Genomic DNA, 22,436 nt, shown 5'->3' on the forward strand with positions numbered 1-22,436 from the left:
TGTTGTTTCCATTAAATTACAATGAAAATGGAATCCGCATATAAATTTTGAGGTGTCTAGCTCCTTCCTGTTTCACCGATGATTTTTACGTAAAACGTCCAAATTTCGAAAAACTGTTAAAGTTATTAAACTGAAACTTAACACATTATCATTTTAGCATCATCCCTGACATGCTATTAACTTTTCAGATTATTTACTTTACTTTTAAAGTATTGCGCAACATTTGTGACGTCATAACTAGTTACAGCGGGCTAGGCTGGCACACAGTGGAAAGCATATGAATTCTATATGGCGTGAGTAGGCTGCTTCCCTACAAACTCGTACAAAGTACACAGTGACAACTATTGAACTATAAGAAATAAAATCGTAATAACTTCTGAACGGTTTGCGTTAGAACGTTCAAAATACACAGTTAGCTGCGGGGCGCGATGGGAATTAGTATGCACTTGCATGGTTTAGTTTAGCGACAAAGCCCACTTTCATTCGGATGGGTGCGTTAATAAGCAAAATTGGTGCATTTGTGGGACTGAGAATTCGCATTCCGCGGTCGAGAAGTCTCTTCACCCACAACAGATGACTGTGTGCTGTGCTATGTCCAGTCACTGTGTCGGCACTGTGACTACCGAACGGTCCGTGAAGATTTTGGAAGATGATTTCATTCCCAGTATCCAAAGTGACCTTGACTTCGACAAGATATGGATTATGCAAGATGGAGTTCGACCCCTTCGAAGCAGGAGAGTGTTTGATGTCCTGGAGGAGCACTTTGGGGGGCGCATTCTCGCTCTGGGGTCCTAAGAGGCCACTGGCATAGGCCTCGATTGGCCACCATATTCTCCGGATCTGAGCACACATGACTCCTTTTTGTGGGGCCACATTGAAGACAAAGTGTACAGCAATAACCCCAAAACCATGGCTGAGCTAAAAACAACCATACAAGAGGTAATCGACAGCATAGATGTTCCTACACTTCAGCGGGTCATGCAGAATTTCGCTGTTCATCTGCGCCACAGCATAGCCAATGATGGCAGGCATATCGAACAGTTCATAACCTAAATCCGAATAGCTGTAGTGACATTTACATGTTGAATAAAGTGTGTGCACGCCGTAATTTGTAATTAATTAACTTTTTTATAGTTCAGGAATTGTCATCCTGTACATTAAACACGGGAATTTACAGAAGAGAATTAAGAGTAATAATTACACTACTGGCCATTAAGCTTGCTACACCACGAAGATAAGGTGTTACAGACGCGAAACATACCAACAGGAAGAAGATACTGTGATATGCAAATGATTAGCTTTTCAAATCATTCACACAAGGTTGGCGTCGGTAACGACACCTACAACGTGATGACATGAGGAACGTTTCCAACCGATTTCTCATACACAAACAGCTGTCGACCGGCGTAGCCTGGTGAAATGTTGTTGTGATGTCTCATGTAAGGACGAGAAATGTGTACCATCACGTTTCCGACTTTGAAAAAGCTCGGATTGTAGCCTATCACTATTGCGGTTTATCGTAACGCGACATAGCTGCTCGCGTTGGTCGAGATCCACTGACTGTTAGCAGAATATGGAACCGGTGGGTTCAGGAGGGTAATACGGAACGCCGTGCTGGATCGCAACGGCTTCGTATTCCTAGCAGTCGAGATGACAGGCTTCTTATCCGCACGACTGTAACGGATCGTGCAGCCACGTCTCGATCCCTGAGTCAACAGATGGGGACGTGTGCAAGACAACACCCATCTGCACGAACAGTTCGACGACGTTTGCAGCAGCATGGACTATCAGCTCGGAGACCATGGCTGCGGTTACCCTTGACGCTGCGTCATAGACAGGAGTGCCTGCGATGGTGTACTCAACGACGAACCTGGGTGCACGAATGGCAAAAACGTCATTTTTTCGGATGAATCCAGGTTCTGTTTACACCATCATGATTGTCGCATCCTTGTTTGGCGACATCGTGGTGAACGTACATTGGAAGCGTGTATTCGTCATCGCCATACTGGCGTATCACCCGGAGTGATGGTATGCGGTGCCATAGGTCACACGTCTCGTTCACCTCTTGTTCGCACTGACGGCATTCTGAAAAGTAGACCTTACATTTCAGATGTGTTACGACCCGTGGCTATACCCTTCATTCGATCCCTGCTAAACCCTACATTTCAGTAGGATAATGCACGACCACATGTTGCAGGTCGTGTACGGGCGTTTCTGTATACAGAAAATGTTAGACCGCTGCCCTGGCCGGCACATTCTCCAGATCTTTCACCAACTGAAAACGCCTGGTCAATGGTGACCGAGCAACTGGCTCGTCACAATACGTCAGTCACTATTCTTCATGGACTGTGGTATCGTGTTGAAGCTGCATGGGCAGCTGTATGTGTACACGCCATCCGAGCACTGATTCAATGCGCAGGCGTATCAAGGCCGATATTACGGCCAGAGTTGGTCGTTCTGGGTACTGATTTCTCAGGATCTATGCACCCAAATTGCGTGAAAATGTAATCACATGCCAGTTCTAGTATAATATATTTGTCCAATGAATACCCGTTTATCATTTGCATTTCTTCTTGGTGCAGCAATTTTAACGGCCATTAGTGTAAATACTTGCCTGATCTCTGCAAAGAAATTTAAAGAATTAACTGTAATATCAATTTAAATTAAGTTAACCTGTTACCTTTGTCCGTGATACCATAGGAGCTGTTTAAGAAAGCGTCCACAATTTATCAGCCCCAGAAGAAGAATATCTACATCTCCCTTGACTGAGTGCATCCACCTAATGTGCAGGGAACAAGGGTAGTTTCATTACTGTTTACCCATACCATGCAAAAACTGACTTCCGCCTTGAGCCACCGACCAGCCTTTCTTATTTCAGCACTACCTTGCACTCTGACACCACCTCTCTATGCAGACTCTGGAAACAGTGGAAGAAACGTCAAAACACCTTTCTCACATTTATTCACACATACATGGTAAAGTGGGAAACACAACGGACTGTGAAGGGAAAATATATACACGCAGATGCTCTTCCCTTCCTCCGGTGGCTGTGTGTTACTGTGGCACAGTAAAAGAGCAGAAAGACTAGACGCCAAGCGCACTTAAACCTTATGAAGCGATTCTGTAGCCCCGTTTCATAAACTACAGTCCCGATTGTCCACGATCCCGTCACTATTCCTTTCTGACGCGTGCTGGTAGTTGTGTGTCCTTAGAAAAGTTCTATCACGATTTTCTCGCAAACAACATTCAAATGCGATTTCCGCACGAGAAATCGTCTGTATTTCCTTGTTACTTGTACCTGCTTCGCGTATTTGCGTCGAAATGCTAATGATCTAATTATCCAAGCATGTAGTACACATCATGCCAGTTTGACGTTTTTTGCACGCCACCATAATGCTGCAGCAGTTTAGCTGGCCAGCGGTTTAAACTTTATTAAATTGCCATACACTGAAAGGACCTAACATTATGAAATGTTATCGTATTACAGTGCTAATCTGGACGGTGAGTCGCAAAGCGAGAGCGCGGAGTGTGCTGGGTGTTTCGACATGAACAATTCTTGCAGATGACAAAATTTATTCACAACAGATAAATTAAAATTTACACCCCGCTCTACTGAGTATTAACGGATTATGTGAAACGCAAAAATTTCCGACTTCTGTGTTCATATATAAGGTAGAAAGGATGGTGATTCGAAATACAACTTGAATTAATGCAGGCAATAAGGTTCCATCACTTATCTCTAGAAAGTCCCTTGTCGTAAAGCTAGCATGTAGTAGAGAAAAATGTGATAAAATGGGCACTCTTAAGGGGAACTGAATTTTCGTTAAGCCATTGTTACTCATGGAATCTTACCGCTTACTCATTTTGAAACTCTCTAATATAACAAAATAATATAATACAATACAGTAATATATATAGGAATTACAAACATTTTGCTGAAGGGTTACATGGTAGTCACTTTTCCCTACGTAACAGGGTAATGAGGCTAGTGCCATCCCTTGATTGTTGTTCAGATTTCCGGACATCTTGCTGCCTTAGAATCTGAAACATACCAAGAAGCTGCAGCAGACCGTTTCAATCGGATAATTCCATTAGAGAAAACAGGACAGGACAGAGACTGTTTTAAATAACATACATTAATGAATTCAGAATCGCCGTACAGGTATAGAATGACTGATGTAGCTTTGTATATCAAAGAGTTTAGACGGGCCTTGGCCACTTTAACCGACGAGTAGTGTGACCACTTTTCGTGATCGAACGCTGTTTCCGCATTACTGGCTCGCAGACGAAAATATCAAACCGAGAGAAACAATTAGGAACTACACTTGTAGGCCAAAAGACATTGTTTGAACATTGATATCGTAAAGATGTATTACTCTTTGTACAAGTGCGGTAAGAAGAATGTCTTGCTTTACATCAGAAGATCGAAAATGAAAGCAGTTTTTACTAAAAATTGGCAGACCAAGCTTCCTCTGACAACAATGACGGTGTATATTAGAATTAAAAGTATTAAATTGGTACATAAGTTAGTAAGGTTTTTGCAGAAGATATTAAAGACAACAGATACACGTAACAGAGACTTTAGTCATCAATGATACATTCCCCTTCGCTTTTTACAGTAGTCTGCCAACTATGGGGTAACTTTTCGATTCTACGACAGTAGATGTCTCGCGCTTTTGAGGCGAAAAATTCGACGAGGCTTGTTCGGAGCGTGTATTCATCCGCAAAGGAAGATCCTTGAAGGCTGTTCGATAGAGCCCGGAAAAGATGAAAACCTGAGGGCGCTCCTGTACAGTTTTTGCTGTCATGCCAGCAGAATGCGTGCGGGCGTTATCGCGGAGAAGCATGTCTTCACGCAGTATTCGTGGTCGTTGTGCTTCAACTGCCTCTGAAAGACATTTCAGATGTTGACAATTAATGTCAGCAGCGATGGTTACACCTAGGGGAGACAGTTTGTAGTACACCACACTATCTCCAAATGACAAAGTGACAATACTTAAACTAAAGTAGGAACAGTAAACTACAAATAAAAAATGACGTTCGGTAAATAAACCCGTTGCAATCGGTATAACAACACGCAAAACAAAAACGCTATGAACTACACGCCAACTTAAAAGTATGACCGCTTCTCGGCGGGTGATAGCGCTGTCCCCGACAAAAAATGTGCAAGTTTATTGATTAACAGTGCTTCACCTGACACTTAAATTTTGTCAGGTTTGCACTATTTTACAGATTCTCTAACCATATACCGTTTATGAGCTACGTAAGATAGCTCATCAGCATAGGAGGATGACTTAATTGGTACACCGGTCGCTTACCAGCTGCTCTAGAACTCGTACCAAAGCGGTCTTGTCACACTTAACCGTTGACGTAAGTCAAGGCAATGACGTGTTTTTGAGCCAGCAGATTGTGAGGAATGAGCATTATAAGATGGGTTAACACTGAGATGTGACATAATGCTACAAAAGAGCTGTCGTGCTTTGACGTGACTGTGACCTCATCGCGAATGAAGTTGCCCGAGATTTTGGTTCATTAACCCGGGCCGTTCAACGTTTCCATAAGGAATGGTGTTCATCTCGTAGCTATGTAACGCTGCGTAAGAACAGTGTTCAAGAAAAACTACGCATAGACAGGAACTGCAGACGTGTGTCACGCCGTATTAATGACGATCGGTTTCAGACCCTTCAGGAATTGTTGCTGTAACTGAAACTAGATCCAAAGATTCCACGAGAGCATTATGAAGGAATCTGCATGCTATGTATAGGATGGCCTTAATTAAACTTTCACTACTTAAGCCAGCGTAGACGGAAAATTATGTACCGTAAGCGCACCGAACTTTAAAGAAATGAAGTTCACACTCAGCGCAGCAGGATTTACAGTTAGTAGTGTCAAGGTGCGTCCACACTACTCGTACTCGCCAGACTTGCGCTCGCCATACTCGTCTGTTAGGAGACTTGTCTGCCTTGCGCTCGTGCTGCTTCTATCTTCGTCCACACTACTCTAGTTGCTTTCCAGGCTTTGGCTCGTGAGAATCTGCACCGTACTTGCAGTTCTGGCCAGTGCCATTTTCCTAATTAAAAAAATGGACGAAGCGGTTATAGTAAATGCCAGCTTCCTTGTGATACGCCGTTTACCTGAGGAAGAAGATAGAAGAAGATGCTACAAATACCCAAGAAAACTCAGGTGGTGGATGATGTTTGCTGATGTCGGCTGCCAAGGTCGAATTTCAGACGGTGGTGTTTTTCGGAATACATCTTATTTTAAGAATAAGAGTAATGACATCGTTTTTCCGGATGATCGTACCCTCCCAGGTAGACAGAAAAAAGTACCCTATATTACTGTCGCAGAGGACGCGTTTCCCCTGAACAGTCATATCATGAAGCCGTATATTTGGCAACAACCTCATACGGCAATGAAAAGAATTTTTAACTATAGACTTTCAAGAACACTGCGGATTGTGGAAAATTCGTTCAGAATATTTTCTTCCATATTCGGGATACTAAGAAAGCCTGTGTTACTACAGCCTGAGAAAATCCAAAGTGTTATTATGACTTTTATATACCTCCATAGTTTCTTGCGAAAAAGTTCTGCTTCCAGACAAATTTATACCCCTGTACGAGCAGTGGATCACGAGGAGAACGGGCATCTAAAGCCAAGAACTTGGAGAAATGAGATCACACCTGCTCCAACGTTTAGACGATTAGCGATCATTCCACGACCTTCAACGCAGACTGTCCAAGACATCGGAGATGAATGCGCTACCTATTTCGTTTCCGAAGAGGGAAGACTGCCATGGCAAAATGATTACCAATAGCATATTAAAGAATTTTTGTAGCTACTAGCTACGTGCGTACTTGTGACTGCCTGACTGTACACATTTCAACTACCTATATATGTGTAGTTTTACCTTCATTAATTCCTATCTTATTATTTTTATTTCCCCAAATAACATAATATACGAATAAAATGTACGTAAATGTACATGTGCGTAAATATATTGTGTCAGAAAAATAAATTTTATTCATTACTATTTATTTATTACTAGCTGAGTATCCAGCGTTGCCCCAGTATGTATTCCAATTCTGTTAGTCCATTTCCTCCTTTCTCCTCTGTCACGTTCAGAGCCCGTTTTACCACAAGCCCTACAATTTTATCACAATTAGATCTTTTTTTAATTTTTAGATTTCAAAACTATAAGCAGTTGTTACGTATATTCCTAATAGAAATGGTAGTCAACTAAAATACATATAAAAATATGTTAAGATATGAGATGATTTAATAGTATATAATTAAATAACACCAAAAAATATAAAAATAACAAATGAGCAGGGACCGAAGTGTAAGCTGAGAAAGACAAAAGGCTCAAAAAAATGGTTCAAATGGCTCTGAGCACTATGGGACTTAACATCCATGGTCATCGGTCCCCTAGAACTTAGAACTACTTAAACCTAACTAACATAAGGACATCACACACATCCATGCCCGAGGCAGAATTCGAACCTGCCACCGTAGCGGTCACGCGGTTCCAGACTGAAGCGCCTAGTACCGCAATTCCACACTGGCCGGCGACAAAAAGTTAAAGTAGCTGTGGAGACAGAACCCAAAAGTGACCGAATCCCATTAAGTTTGTTAATAGGTTTTGTACACATTTCCAAAAATAAATTTTTGTTTACTTATATCTGTGTTGATTGTCTTCCACAGCTGATATTTTCAGTGCAAAATTTCAAAAGCTTTGAAATTGAGCCAGTTTGGAGCGTTCACTTCCTCAACCCCAGCGCCAGACAGCCCAGGCTCATTTTTGTTCTGGCGAACTTTCCTGTAAGTGGCTAACTCGGCCACATCCACCCGAAGTTCTGTGGCGATGGAATCCCACGCTTCACTTTTTTTAAATTTTATTTTGTATTGGGAGTTTGTTGCGTCTCAAAGCACAGGATATTGTTCATAAATATTTATGAATTTAATGCAAAATTACGGTATATTGATAATTTTTACTTATGGACCGTCTGACAGCAACTGAATAAAACACAATTTTAGTGCCATACGCGTTTCGCCTTTATTTTCTGCAAGGCATCATCAGTGGCCTGGAATATGTACATACGTTAGCTATTTAATTTACGTTTTTATCACAGTGCCTATAGGTTATAAACAGTTCTGGTGGTTGGTATTTGCTACTAAGTAGTAACGTCAGACGGTCCATAAGTAAAAATTATCAATATACTGTAATATTTCACGCAACTGAGGAAGACAGGACTACAAAAGTTGAAGATGTTAATGCAAAATCATCGGTCCACTCTATTTTAAAAGAAAAACCGGTGCAAAACACAGAAAAAGAATAACGCCAAGACCAAGCTGTACGAGTGCAGCGAACCAACTGGTCAGTGCTTGTCGCCGTCCACACCATTCTCGCAGCTCGCCGCTCATCCCTTTGATGTAGTACACGAGCCACAGGAGTAGTGTGGACCCACCTTTAGTGTCATGACGCCGTGAGGTGCCGGCACTGGCAAGGCGCCGTAGTGTTGACGCACAAGCAATAGTGGGCATTGCAGTTGCAGTCACAATGGGTCTGGACAAGGTGAGAAGGGCTTTGCTCGTAGAGCTGTTTTAGCAAAACAACACCAATAGTTCTGCTGCTCTTAGCGAGTATCGACGCAGTGAAAGAATACGAAAAAGTTGTTGTTGTTGTTGTCTTCAGTCCTGAGACTGGTTTGATGCAGCTCTCCATGCTACTCTATCCTGTGCAAGCTGCTTCATCTCCCAATACCTACTGCAACCTACATCCTTCTGAATCTGCTTAGTGTACTCATCTCTCGGTCTCCCTCTGCGATTTTTACCCTCCACGCTGCCCTCCAATGCTAAATTTGTGATCCCTTGATGCCTCAGAACATGTCCTACCAACCGATCCCTTCTTCTAGTCAAGTTGTGCCACAAACTTCTCTTCTCTCCAATTCTATTCAATACCTCCTCATTAGTTATGTGATCTACCCATCTAATCTTCAGCATTCGTCTGTAGCACCACATTTCAAAAGCTTCTATTCTCTTCTTGTCCAAACTAGTTATCGTCCATGTTTCACTTCCATACATGGCTACACTCCAAACAAATACTTTCAGAAACGACTTCCTGATACATAAATCTATATTCGATGTTAACAAATTTCTCTTCTTCAGAAACGCTTTCCTTGCCATTGCCAGTCTACATTTTATATCCTCTCTACTTCGACCATCATCAGTTATTTTACTTCCTAAATAGCAAAACTCCTTCACTACTTTAAGTGTCTCATTTCCTAATCTAATTCCCTCAGCATCACCCGATTTAATTTGACTACATTCCATTATCCTAGTTTTGCTTTTGTTGATGTTCATCTTGTATCCTCTTTTCAAGACACTGTCCATTCCGTTCAACTGCTCTTCCAAATCCTTTGCCGTCTCTGACAGAATTACAATGTCATCGGCGAACCTCAAAGTTTTTACTTCTTCTCCATGAATTTTAATACCTCCTCCAAATTTTTCTTTTGTTTCCTTTACTGCTTGCTCAATATACAGATTGAATAACATCGAGGAGAGGCTACAAACCTGTCTCACTCCTTTCCCAACCACTGCTTCCCTTTCATGCCCCTCGACTTTAATAACTGCCATCTGGTTTCTGTACAAATTGTAAATAGCCTTTCGCTCCCTGTATTTTACCCCTGCCACCTTTAGAATTTGAAAAAGAGTAATCCAGTCAACATTGTCAAAAGCTTTCTCTAAGTCTACAAATGCTAGAAACATAGGTTTGCCTTTTCTTAATCTTTCTTCTAAGATAAGTCGTAAGGTCAGTATTGCCTCACGTGTTCCAACATTTCGACGGAATCCAAACTGATCTTCCCCGAGGTCTGCATCTACCAGTTTTTCCATTCGTCTGTAAGGAATTCGCGTTAGTATTTTGCAGCCGTGGCTTATTAAACTGATAGTTCGCTAATTTTCACATCTGTCAGCACCTGCTTTCTTTGGGATTGGAATAATTATATTCTTCTTGAAGTCTGAGGGTATTTCGCCTGTCTCATACATCTTGCTCACCAGCTGGTAGAGTTTTGTCAGGACTGGTTCTCCCAAGGCCGTCAGTAGTTCTAATGGAATGTTGTCTACTCCGGGGGCCTTGTTTCGACTCAGGTCTTTCAGTGCTCTGTCAAACTCTTCACGCTGTATCGTATCTCCCATTTCGTCTTCATCTACATCTTCTTCCATTTCCATAATATTGTCCTCAAGTACATCGCCCTTGTATAAACCTTCTATATACTCCTTCCACCTTTCTGCCTTCCCTTCTTTGCTTAGAACTGGGCTGCCATCTAAGCTCTTGATATTCATACACATGGTTCTCTTCTCTCCAAAGGTCTCTTTAATTTTCCTGTAGGCAGTATCTATCTTACCCCTAGTGAGATAAGCTTCTACATCCTTGCATTTGTCCTCTAGCCATCCCTGTTTAGCCATTTTGCACTTCCTGTCCATCTCATTTTTGAGACGTTTGTATTCCTTTTTGCCTGCTTCATTTACTGCATTTTTATATTTTCTCCTTTCATCAATTAAATTCAATATTTCTTCTGTTACCCAAGGATTTCTAGCACCCTCGTCTTTGTACCTACTTTATCCTCTGCTGCCTTTACTACTTCATCCCTCAGAGCGACCCATTCTTCTTCTACTGTATTTCTTTCCCCTATTCCTGTCAATTGTTCCCTTATGCTCTCCCTGAAACTCTGTACAACCTCTGGTTCTTTCAGTTTATCCAGGTCCCATCTCCTTAATTTCCCACATTTTTGCAGTTTCTTCAGTTTTAATCTACAGGTCATAACCAATAGATTGTGGTCAGAGTCCACATCTGCCCCTGGAAATGTCTTACAACTTAAAACCTGGTTCCTAAATCTCTGTCTTACCATTATATAATCTATCTGATACCTTTTAGTATCTCCAGGGTTCTTCCACGTATACAACCTTCTTTCATGATTCTTAAACCAAGTGTTAGCTATGATTAAGTTGTGCTCTGTGCAAAATTCTACTAGGCGGCTTCCTCTTTCATTTCTTAGCCCCAATCCATACTCACCTACTATGTTTCCTTCTCTCCCTTTTCCTACACTCGAATTCCAGTCACCCATTACTATTAAATTTTCGTCTCCCTTCACTATCTGAATAATTTCTTTTAATTCATCGTACATTTCTTCAATTTCTTCATCATCTGCAGAGCTAGTTGGCATATAAACTTGTACTACTGTAGTAGGTGTGGGCTTCGTATCTATCTTGGCCACAACAATGCGTTCACTATGCTGTTTGTAGTAGCTTACCCGCATTCCTATTTTCCTATTCATTATTAAACCTACTCCTGCATTACCCATATTTGATCTTGTGTTTATAACCCTGCAGTTACCTGACCAGAAGTCCTGTTCCTCCTGCCACCGAACTTCACTAATTCCCACTATATCTAACTTCAACCTATCCATTTCCCTCTTTAAATTTTCTAACCTACCTGCCCGATTAAGGGATCTGACATTCCACGCTCCGATCCGTAGAACGCCAGTTTTCTTTCTCCTGATAACGACATCCTCCTGAGTAGTCCCCGCCCGGAGATCCGAATGGGGGACTATTTTACCTCCGGAATATTTTACCCAAGAGGATGCCATCATCATTTAATCATACAGTAAAGCTGCATGTCCTCGGGAAAAATTACGGCTGTAGTTTCCCCTTGCTTTCAGCCGTTCGCAGTACCAGCACAGCAAGGCCGTTTTGGTTAATGTTGCAAGGCCAGATCAGTCAATCATCCAGACTGTTGCCCCTGCAACTACTGAAAAGGCTGCTGCCCCTCTTCAGGAACCACACGTTTGTCTGGCCTCTCAACAGATACCCCTCCGTTGTGGTTGCACCTACGGTACGGCGATCTGTATCGCTGAGGCACGCAAGCCTCCCCACCAACGGCAAGGTCCATGGTTCATGGGGGTAGTACGAAAAAGTAGCATTAGGAAATTACAGCGAAATGTGTGTGTTTTGAAATGTTTAGCCTTAAGCCATTTTGACTGAACCATGTTTCCAGGTTACTTGACGTATTCATGACACTCTGTGGTATATTTTCAGAATTTTCATTTTCAATTAGGGTAGAAGTATTATCTGCAAACAAAGTTAAATGAGTATTTATATTGAGAGACAAGTAATTTACACTGAACAGGAATAAAATAGGTTCAAGGATTGAGCCTTGAGGAACACCTTGTGACACAGTTTTCCACTCAGTGTAGTGATCTGCTCCATTTGATGTGATTACTACCCTCTGTTTCCTCTCCAAGAGATATGATTGAAACTAACTGACTACTAACACAACAACATTTGTAAGTAACGAGATAATATCTATCTCGTCTTACTGGGGGCTAAACATCATTCTTACTTCGGACGGAAGGAAAGTTGTCGACGTTAAACAATGGTCGAGGTAGCGAATCTTCCAGGTATACTACGAACCGATTCCGGAGAATGCTAAGATTTTGCCCATTCTATGTTCTTTTTGTTACTTCGACTGTAGTGTGATAATGACCTCCTCTCCCTGACATATTTGTTATGTTGAGAGATTTATATTTAGTGCAACCCGAGGTATAGGTTAGGTTATGAGGTGATAATTTGCGATTTCTGAAAGGAGCCTACATTACTGTAGTTGCATGATGTACAACTAACTACGGTAGCCTACAATTTGTTCTTCATCCATTTCCTCAACAGTTGCAGCAAAACTTTTCTCATTAAGGATCTCATACACGCTCAACTTCTCATCTTCTGAATTATGGCACAAGCTGTTCAGTAATATATTTCTTATGTAGAGCAATTTATGTTCCTCACTTTACTAATGATAGACTTTTAAAACGCCTTTAGAAAGTGGGCGATTCTAAACCGGTTATATGAAAACAATACACACCATTCCTTTCGTCTTCCACTTCTCACAAACATCATAAATAAATGTTAATAGATTATCTTTACAAGCAAAGATGATAATTTGCAAAGCAGTCTTCAGACGGTCTTTTTTTTATATGCAAAGAATAAGAGTAAAACGACACTAACTGTGTCATGCTTGTATCAGTATAAAGTCTATGCTGCTACCAAAGAGCACCAATATTAGCTGTTAAACTCAGTAACTACGTTGAGTGACGACTTAGTATCCCCAGCACCAAATATAGCTATACCGCAATGTTAGGATTAATACATTGCAAAACACAATACAAAAGGCTTACCTTTTCCAACTTGTCCTAAGATAAAAAAAGTTTTTGCCTCGATTCAACACATTAAAATCTTCAGCTAGGTTACCTGTGACTTTGTCCATTTCGTAGCGTATGCAAAGATGCGTATCCGTGGAAATGACGTTATTGTTCGTCAGATTACTGCCGATTGTTGCATGAAGCGCGTACGTTATTCGATACAGAGAGAGGAAAATAATATGTTCTCCTTCGTAGCTCGCCACGTCGGGTCATCGACTTCCTCTGGTTACATAAGTGTAAGGCAACGAATACTTTCAGATTAATGCGTGCGATATCCTTACAGGCATCCACGGCGTTGTTATTTTTATGGTCTTCAGTCTGTAGACATGTCTGATTCAAGTCCGCACGCAAGCCTGCCGTGTGCAAGCCTCCTCAGCTCTGCGTAACTTCAGAACCATACGTCCATTTGAGCCTCATCGCTGTGTTAAAGCCTTGGTCTCCCTCTATAATAAGTAACCTCCATGTTTCCGTCCTTTACCAAATGAACTATTCGGTGAACCCTCGGGATCTGTGCTAATAAGTAATCCCTCCTTTCACTCACGCTGTGGCATGAATTTCTTTCCTCCTCAGTTGGATTCAGTACCTCCACATTAGTTATTCGGTCTACCCATCTAATCCTGAGCATTATTCTGTAGCATCACAATTCAGAACTTTTCTGTTCTTGTGATGACTGTAAGTCGTCCACGTTTCGCTTCCATGCAACGTTACACTCTTGAAAAATGCTCCTAGAAAATCCTTCCTAACACGTAACTTAATATTAAATGTTAAAAAACTCGTCATTTGCGAAAATATCTCTTCTTACTGTCGTGAGACTATGTTTTATACCCTCCCGACTTCGGCGGTTATCGGTTGTTTCGCAACCTAAATAACAAAGCTCATCTACTGGTTTATGTGTTTGATTTCCTAATGTGATTCCCTCAGCATCGCCTGATTTAATTCCACGACATTCCATTAACCTCGTTTTCTTTTGTTGATATTGCTCGTACAACATTCTTTCAAGACACTACACATTCTGATCAACTCTTGACATAAATCCTTCGCTGTCCCTGACAAAGTAAATGGGTTGGGCATACCTCAGAGTCTGTTTCCTCTCGCCGATATTTAACTCTACTTCCAAACTTCTCCTTGGCTTCCTTTCCTGGTTATTCAATGTAAATATTGAATTACGTGGGGGATAGACTACGATCCTGTCACTCCGTTCTCCCTTCTCAAATAACGGTTCACTACAATACTCTTCGACTCGTCCGCTCAACTGTAGCGCAATTTACAGGTGTGTTTTAATACTTATTCAGGAATATTCTGCGCTGCTCTTTGGACTACTGGGGAAACCATGGCATTCAGTAAAATAACTAAAAAGTGGTCCAAAAAACTCGCACGCCAACCAGCGTAGATTCCGAAAACATCGAACATGTGAAACGCAATCCGCTCTTTTCTCACATGGCATCCTAACAGCAACAGGTCAAGGCAGTCAAGTGTATGCAGTATTTCTTGACTTCTGTATATGTATACATAACTTCAGGTGTGCCCCAGTGAAGTATATTGGGTCCCTCGCTGTTCATGACGTATTTAATGACCACGCAGAAAATATTAACAGCATCTTCACACTTTCCGCAGATGATACTGTTATCTGTGATAAGGTTTTAAAAAGCTGCACCAGTATCGAGTAGGATCCCGATAAGATTTCAGAGTTGAGCAAGACTGACTGGCAACTTATTATACATGTGCATAAATGTGCACTTCACGAAAGGAAAAAAAACGTACCCTAGTATCCTAAGATTTTCTGGGCGGTAAGGCGTGCGGGTCCCCATCACGAATCGGCCCAGCGGATGAGTGTCGAGGTCCGGTGTGCCGGCCAGTTTATGGATGGTTTTTAAGGCGGTTTTCCATCAGCCTCGGCGAATGTGGGCTGGTTCACACTATTCCGCCTCAGTTACACTATGTCGGCGATTTCTGCGCAAACACTGTCTCCACACACGCGTACACCATAATAACTCTACCACGCAAACATTTGGGGTTATACTCGTCTGGTGTGAGATTTTCTCGTGGGGGGGGGGGGGGGGGGGGGTTCCATTGGGTGGGGGCCGAGTCGCCTTGGGGTTCGGTGTGGGGCGGCGGTGGGGTGAGTGGACTGCTATAGCCGGTTATGGGGTTGTGGACCACTGAGGGCTCTGGCAGGAATGAAGCCTCTCCGTCACTCCTAGTTCCACAGTTCAATACAAAACAATAAAATCTTATGATTACAATGTTAATGAGTCAGAGTTGGAATCAGTAAATTGATAAAAGTACATGTGTGCAACGTCTCGTATAGACATGAAATTGAACCATTACATAGGCTCAGTCGTAGCTGAAGCACGTGGCAGACTTCGCTTCACTAGCAGACGGCGAGGAAAATGCCATCGGTCTGCAAAGGTAACTGCTGACAAAACAGTCGTGTGCCCTGCTGTTAATGTGTGTGGGACGCATACTGAACAGGACTAATAGTGAGTACTGAACGTATAGAAATAAGGGGAGCCTGACTGGTCACAGGTTTGCTTGATCCGTGGGAGAGTGTAATGCACACTGGCAAACGCCTGAAGATAGACGCAAACTAACCTACGCTCCATATGTGAATGGAATAGACAAAAGCTGTACTATTTGGTACAGTGGAAGTACCCTGTGTCATTGACTTCAAAGTACTTTTCCGATCGCAGCTATACATTTTCCCTCCTTGGAGTTGTACATTACCAGCGTCCCAGAACACTCTGTGTTTGAGTGGTGCTTCGAGTATGTTTCAGATACGCATATGAGTATGCTAAACACAAACAAAAGTGAATTAAATGTGAGAATATGATATGATTTTAAAAGTCAGCACAAATAACAAATGGTTAAATATTCACAAATGTGACACGAAAACAGCTTTGCAGTGTGTTCTTTGACCGTGGGCGATGGAAGCTTTTTCTCGGTGATACGGTATGACGAAATGCCCCGATGTTTTCTAGGAGTGAATCGTCAACATTCGAACTTCTTTTTATGATTACAAACGTATTTGAGTTCTACTGCCTTACCATCAGTTCAACTTTTCTTTCGTGATAGTCTGTACTTTCTTCCTATGACAATCTGGTTTTTTCATGTACTGTACTCTAAAATGTGTATCCATTGCTGTCCTGATTATTTACAGATTCCTTCATTAGTTTCAAAACTTCTAGATGAGGTCGTGTATACCTCATTTCTTACATTACTCGTTATGTTTGTGTGTGTGTGTTATAGCAGATGTTATACTCACAGATGTTTCAGTTTAGCATGTCGAATCGTCTGAGTATCGATATTTTTGAACATAATCATTTTCTAGGTGGACTTGAAAACATGAGTAGGGTCTGATTATTGCATTCGTGGCTTAATATTTCCAAACAGGACTTGTGTTGTTTCACTGTCAGAAAATATCTAAACTCTTAGTATGAATTAAGAATTACAAGACACACGGTTATCTGAGATTACACTGCGTGAAATAGTAGCAAAACTGCTCCCTCGCTCCGTCTACTGAAATTCTTGTAGTGGTTTGAAGAACCTCCCAAGTAGCAATTCACACTTTACAGACTGAACGAAAGCCGTAACTAAAGCACTTAAAAAAAAAGATAGAGGGAAAACAAACGGAGAAAGGGGGTTGGGGGGAGGGGAAAAGAAATGGGAAGAAGAAGAAGAAGAAGGATAAAAAAGAGGAGGGAAAGGATTTGAGGACACTAAAACGGGAAGAGCGTGGAGGTGCATCAAAGGAAGATCTGACAAAATTCAGATTGGACTGTGATGTACAATAGCTCCACACAGAGTATCCATAACAAGTTCACAAAAAAATAAGGTCTGACGGACTGATAATTTAAGAAACCAGTGGAACAAGGCCCTTCAATGTCGGGATTCAAAGAAGGACGTAAATGTTCAATTATTAGATAAATAATATTTACAATACGAGTATATTATGAACGCATTTGAACGCTTGTACATTGTACTGTAAAGTACCAATGTTCATCAAAAGTTACAATTTTATCAACTTGGTTGCTGTAAAAATTATCTGCAACTGCCACCTATATTTATTTATATTCCAGACGCGTTTCACCTTTTTACATTAACGAATATTCAGTTGATTCAAATAATAAAATTTTATTTTCATATGTGACACTTATAGATTTAAAAAAATTACGTCATAATTTTTGCATCCGATATCTGCGTTTCCTCTCATTCGGTCACAGTGTGAAGGGTGCACTGACACTTCAATGGTAAATCATCGACATATTTTCACATCACGATTTCCTCGTCTTGCAGTATCCACTTTTCGCAGACTAACTGATGTGGAATACCACTTCTGGTCTGGCACCAAACGCAGATTTTTCGTATGTGAACTGTCGCTCAATGGAAAATTTGCGGGCGAACTGTAAGAAAAAGGGCACTAAAGAGAAATATCTTAGCGATAGCCTAGGGTTTGTTCCCAGAATGATAAATTCACTGTGTAGTGACGTGTGCCAAGTTTTGAAACTTACCCGCCCTCTACAAGCTTCTAAAAATGGGTGTACCTGCGAAGATCACCACACTCTTGCCGAATATCCTCGAAAACCGCCCATCCAAGGTCGTCGTCAACGATGCGGAATCAGACCCTTTTATGCCAAAAGCGGGAGTCCCACAGGGAGTCATCATCTCTCCCCTGCTATACACATGATACGCGGCAGACATCCCACTACCCAACTAGTGGAACGAGGATCTGACGCTGTACACAGACTGCACAGCGTACTGGTGCCATGCATCAACAACACAGGAAACCAATAGACAAACCCAAGACTACCTATCCCTACTAGAAAGCTGGCTCAGCCAATGGAAGATCAAACCTAACGCTGCCAAGACACAACTTATTCTTTTCAAACAAACGAGCTCGCACGCGCCAGCAGAACCAAGAAGGCTGCAGATTACAACTATGGGGACAAACCATAAAGGCGAAAGATACGGCAAGGTATCTGGGTATAGCCCTCGACAAACATATCTCATGGGAGGCGCACGCGAGGGGCATCACGACAAAAGCCAAAACAAGACTAAACCTACTGCGCCTACTCAGAGGTAGGACCAACGAAGCCAAAAGGGAAACAATAATCTACGCGTACAAAGCTTTTGTTCGCCCCTTACTTGAATACGCCACTCCAGTATGAATGGCGAACAAAACGGTGACACGGAGGACAATGGCAACAGAAAGAAACATACTAAGAATAGAAGGCCAGATGAACCCCAGGACCCGAAATGAATTAGTAAACAGAAATGTACAAGTGCACCCCCAAAGGAGAAGATGGCAAGAATTAACCGCCAAAATCGGCACCAACAGATTACAGAATAGAACAGGCACAACAGACATTTTACTAAGAAATGACACAGTCCTGAGCTACCCAAAAACAAAACACCCCTATCCGCCTATAGTGATCAAAACCAGCATAAAGGCAATAGATGCGAATTCAGCAACAAACTTCACCAACAATGACGTACAACAGGACATGATAAAAGACCTTCAGGAGGACGAATCAGAAGAGGAAGACGACACTTCAAAAAAAAGAACGAAAATCGCGACCACACACTAACCAGACACCAAAGAAGATAAAACAACTAAACACAAGAAACAGAAGATTCAATAAATCCTTGCTGAGGTTATAGGGAGATTTCCCTCAGCACTCGGGCAAATGGCAGGAACTTTTTACCCTCCCACGCGACAGAAAGCGATGATATACGAGATGAGACTCAGAATAAGATTAGAAAACCCACACCCTCTTTCTCCAAATAAAAAGTGCCACCACAGCATACCTTTAGTTAATATAAGGCGCCAAAGAGCAATAGGCTCTCCATTTGCCCGCCCCACCCCTTCAGGATAAGGAATGAAAAATGAAAAAGAACATTCTAACACTGTGTTTTTATGTGTCTGTCGAAAGCAGGTATGTTGTTGCTGTTATGGTCTTCAGTCCAGAGACTGGTTTGATGCAGCTCTCCATGCTACTCTATCCTGTGCAGGTCTCTTCATCTCCTATCATCTACTGCAACCTACATCCTTCTGAATCTGTTTAATGTATTCATCTATTGGTCTCCCTCTACGATTTTTACCCTCCACGCTGCCCTCCAGTACTAATTTGGTGATCCCTTGATGCCTCAGAACAACCGATCCCTTCTTCTAGTCAAGTTGTGCCACAAACTCCTCTTCTCCCCAATTCTATTCAATACCTCCTCATTAGTTATGTGATCTACCCGTCTAATCTTCAGCATTCTTCTGTAGCACCACATTTCGAAAGCTTCTATTCTCTTCTTGTCTAAACTATTTATTGTTCATGTTTCACTTCCGTACATGGCTACACTCCATACAAATACTTTCAGAAATGACTTCCTAACACTTAAATAAATACTCGATGTTAACAAATTTCTCTTCTTCAGAAACGCTCTCCTTGCTATTGCCAATCTACATTTTATACCCTCTCTACTTCGACCATCATCAGTTATTTTGCTCCCCAAATAGCAAAACTCCTTTACTACTTCAAGTGTCTCATTTCCTAACCTAATTCCCTCAGCATCACCTGACTTAATTCGACTACATTCCATTACCCTCGTTTTGCTTTTGTTGATGTTCATCTTATACCCTCCTTCCAAGACATTGTCCATTGCGTTCAACTGCTCTTCCAAGTTCTTTGCTGTCTCTGACAGAATTACAATGTCATCGGCGAACCCCAAAGTTTTTATTTCTTCTCCATGGATTTTAATACCTACTCTGAACTTTTCTTCCGTTTCCTTTACTGCTTGCTCAATATACAGATTGAATAGCATCGGGGAAAGGCTACAACCCTGTCTCACTCCCTTCCCAACCACTGCTTCCCTTTCATATCCCTCGACTCTTATAACTGCCATCTGCTTTTTGTACAAATTGTAAACAGCCTTTTGCTCCCTGTATTTTACCCCTGCCACCTTCAGAATTTGAAAGAGAGTATTCCAGTCAACTTTGTCAAAAGCTTTCTGTAGGTCTACAAATGCTAGAAACGTAGGTTTGCCTTTCCTTAATCTTTCTTCTAAGATAAGTCGTAGGATCAGTATTGCCTCACGTGTTCCAAGATTTCTACGGAATCCAAACTGATCTTCCCCGAGGTCGGCTTCTACCAGTTTTTCCATTCGTGTGTAAAGAATTCAAGTTAGTATTTTGCAGCTGTGACTTATTAAACTGATAGTTCGGTAATTTCCACATCTGTCAACACCAGCTTTCTTTGGGATTGGAAATATTATATTCTTCTTTAAGTCTGAGGGAATTTCGCCTGATTCATACATCTTGCTCACCAGATGGTAGAGTTTTGTCAGGACTGGTTCTCCCAAGGCTGTCAGTAGTTGTAATGGAAAGTTGTCTACTCCCGGGGCCTTGTTTCGACTTAGGTCTTTCAGTGCTCTGTCAAACTCTACACATAGTATCATATCTCCCATTTCAGCTTCATCTACCTCCTCTTCCATTTCCATAATACTGTTCTCAAGGACATCGCCCCTGTATAGGCCCTCTATATACTCCTTCCACCTTTCTGCTTTCCCTTCTTTGCTTAGAACTGGGTTTCCATCTGAGCTCTTGATATTCATGCAGCACATATAATTGTCACAAAAGCAACATTCGTTTTTCAGTGCCTTGCTTTGGCCGGTGCATAATCGCACATGTTTCCGCAATATCTGCGAACTGATAAAAATCTTCCCGCATATGTCGCACAACGCTCGACAGTGATTAAATCCGTGCACTCAAAAACATTTCACTACTCTGAAACTCGACTCGATCAAAGATCTTTGTTATTTTATATTGCAGGCCGCTTGTGCGAAAATTACGTCACACAGCGTTCTACAGTGATTAAGCAAAAACATGTCACTATTCTGAATTTAAACTCAAACAAAGCTCTTTGTATTGCAGACTGTACCTACTAAAATTATAACATTACAAATTTTGTCTTCGTTAACGATTGTAGAATTATTTGTTCATTACCACGCTTAAGCAGAACAAAATGAAATGTTTACCCCATATCTTAGCAATTACTTTCCAATTTTTTTGCGTTTCATCACTGACGAATACTGTCCTAAATGGAACAGGTCTTCGCAAAAAAAAAAAAAAAAAAAAAAAAAAAAAAAAAAAAAAAAAAAAACTTTTGTCTCCTGTTAAAATTCGCAATTAAAATAAGATATTTCAGATGCAATAAGTATTTTCACTGTTCTTTCTCATTTAAGATACAACATGAATTTTAATTTAGATGTCCTCAACGCCATTATTTTCCAGTACATGCGAATAAAAAACCAGCTTCACATTTCCACAACCACAAAGTTAAAAAATATGATAATCACAGATATTCCCTTGCGAGGAGTAAACAGTTAATGTGTAGCAGAGACCTGACATGAATTGGATTAATAAAGTTTTCTTGATGTAGACTCCAACATATTTCTGTTTGTGAACTATCGTTAACAAAATTGAGAAAGAGACCCTTAAATTTACTATTTATAATTAATCTAAGTTTTTTCGTATCTTGTGTTATTGTTTTACTATTTTCCTTTGAAAAGATTGAACGTTGGCTTATTCGTGAAATTAGCTAAATATTCGTATTACAGGTTTGAGTTACTGTCTCTCAAACAGAATTTCAGTTTTAATATTAACGTTAGTTTGCTTGACTTTTAGGATGACTTACTTTTTAGTTATTTTTGCAAAGACCACTAAGGAATAATGGCTCTCGTAATCAAAACAATTAAAATGTTAGTTTGTAGCTTACCGTCGCCGGACAAGGAAACATCAGACTTCGATATTTAAAAGATAGGGGTTGCTGGTCCGAAAGGACACTCATAATAAGAGACCGCTATTAAAATGTTAGTTAATGGCACTGTCTTTCGTCAGTTTTCTTCGCGGTATTGCTGCGAAATATTACTATAAAAATACAAGTTGTTTGTAACGGAAGCAATTAGATTCGGTATACTATCATTTTAAATAAAACACCTTTTTTTAATGAAAATTTTGGTCTTTTGTTTTAGAAATAAAAATTATCTGGTAAATTACCTTTTGCGCCTATCACATGCAAATAAATCAATTCTTTTCCGCTACTCGACGTATTTGTTCCATAGAGAATTTTTCTTCTCCCTTGAAAGATTTATTACAAGATGTATTCAGCATAGAAATATCCTCTCATTCGTCGCTGGGTC

The 22,436-nt window shown here is 41.1% G+C and overlaps 1 pseudogene; it reads left to right on the forward strand.

The window, feature by feature from the left end:
- Window positions 1-288: 288 nt before the first annotated feature.
- Window positions 289-22,436, forward strand: part of LOC126278860 (prostaglandin reductase 1-like) — a 70,270-nt pseudogene continuing 48,122 nt past the window's right edge.

This window comes from Schistocerca gregaria, chromosome 6 (genome assembly GCF_023897955.1).
Source record: "Schistocerca gregaria isolate iqSchGreg1 chromosome 6, iqSchGreg1.2, whole genome shotgun sequence".
NCBI lineage: Eukaryota > Metazoa > Arthropoda > Insecta > Orthoptera > Acrididae > Schistocerca > Schistocerca gregaria.